This window comes from Pteropus vampyrus, unplaced genomic scaffold, assembly GCF_000151845.1.
Source record: "Pteropus vampyrus isolate Shadow unplaced genomic scaffold, Pvam_2.0 Scaffold79, whole genome shotgun sequence".
Classification (NCBI taxonomy): Eukaryota; Metazoa; Chordata; class Mammalia; order Chiroptera; family Pteropodidae; genus Pteropus; species Pteropus vampyrus.
Window position 1 is genome coordinate 3,218,144 of NW_011888860.1, and position 2,087 is coordinate 3,220,230.

Below are 2,087 nucleotides of genomic sequence, written 5' to 3' on the forward strand. Positions count from 1 at the left end.
TCTGATGAATTCCTTTACTGATGATTTAATAAATCACCTTCACAATATTTGTGATAAGGTCATCAAAATATTTCATACTTTGGTTTTATAAAAAGCTATAAATATTTACCAAATACTTTCTAATCAGCCAAGCACAGTATAAGTTATAATTTCTGCTTTCATGGAATTTACCCTCTAGGAAGGAAAGATTAAACAAATAACTATAAGCAGAATGAGTCTTTAAATACAAAATGGAACAGGGTGCTATGGGGACATATAACAGGAGGATATATAAGCAGAATGAGTCTTTAAATACAAAATGGAACAGTGTGCTATGGGGACATATAGATGAGTTAGGGAATGATAAGAAAAGACTTTGATGAGCAACTTATATTTAAACTGGGACATGAAGGGTAATTTGAAACATGTTAGTCAAAGAGCAAGAAGGATAATGTTTCTGGTAAAAGAAACGCATATGTGGAGACTCTGAGTTCAGAGAAAAGTTGTATGTTTGAGGAACTGTAAGGAATCCAATATGGAGAGCTACTGTCTTGTGATAGAGGAACAGTTTATAGCAGATTAAGTCTACTGCTAATAACACATTTATCCTGACCAAAATAGTGAAAAATAACTGTTCAAGGCATTGGAAATCAACTAAAAATAGAAAAGAACAGGAAGGCATTCAATTGCTAGATTAAGGGAAATGAAACGAATCCCACATTTATCTAGCTTATCATCTGAGAGCACTTCCTAGTTTGCAGTGAATATAGCTCATAAAGAAAGTGCAAACTTACCGGTTTGGGGCCTGCAATGTGCCTGGAATTGAATAAAAAATTCTAAGAAATGAGAAGACCAAGGAGAGGGGAGTATCTATATCTGTTTACTAATTCCACTCAAATCCTTGGCTGATTCCTAACTTACATGTCAGAGTAATATCCTGGGACCAATCCCAGTGTGTGGGAAGGTTTCTCCACAATACCAAGCAAGTCTCTGACACCAGCTGGGTATTCTATAATTCAACTCAGCTCTGACACTATTTATCTGAAGATAATGTCAGTTCCCACAGGATAAGGACCCAGTTCTACAAGACTGCCCTCCTTCTCCACACACAGTGCTGCCCAGGTTGTTATCTGTGCTTTTGACTAACTGATCTATAACCAGTTAGTCAAAAGCACAGATAACAACCTGGGCAGCACTGTTGTGTGGAGAACTCTCTCTGGGTTGAATTAATTTGCTAGAGTAGCTCCCAGAACTCAGAGAAACATTTTACTTACTAGGTCACTGGTTTATTATAAACAGATATGATTCAGGAACAGCCAGATGGAAGAGATGCCTAGGGCAAGGTATGGGGAAAGAGTGTGGAACTTTCATGTCCTTTCCAGGCTTTCCACTCTCCTTGAATTTCCTTATGTTCACCAACCTGGAAGCTCTTAGAACTTTGTTCTTTGGGATTTTTGTGGAAGCTTCTTTACATTGGTATGGTTGAATAAATTGTTTCCCATTGGCTGTTGATTCAACCTCTAGTCTCTCTCCCATTCTCAGAGATCAGAGTGGTACTGTAAGTATTAACTGGCTAATCACAGGGTTGGTTCTTCTGGCAACTAGCCCCCATCCTTAGATGAGTTCCAAAAGCTACCTCATTAACATAACAAAAGACACCTTTATGTTTTCATATGTTTAGGAACTTCTAAGCATTTTAGGAGTTTTGTGCTAGAAAAGAAGATAAAGCCCAAACATATACTTCTTTTTATAAAACACAATTGCACAGAGGAAAGAAGTAGCTAAGAGGCCAAAGTTTGAATAGAGGTGTCAACCACTGCCCATGTTGCAAAGTCAGTGTTTGGAGTTCGAGTGGTAAATACATGAATATTTCCTTGAAATCTCAGAAGGGGCTCATCATTAAAGTAAGGCCAGGAATTAAGGGTTATGTGGTAGAGCTAAGGAAGAAAACAAAGCCAACTTGGCCTCAGAAGGCATAAAATCAAACTTCTATGGTTATATTTTAGTATTTGATGACTTGTTAGAACAAAACTCAACATTTGAATGAGGGATAGAAAGGAACTCATTGAATATGAAAATCTATAGCTAACATAATACTTAATGGCAAA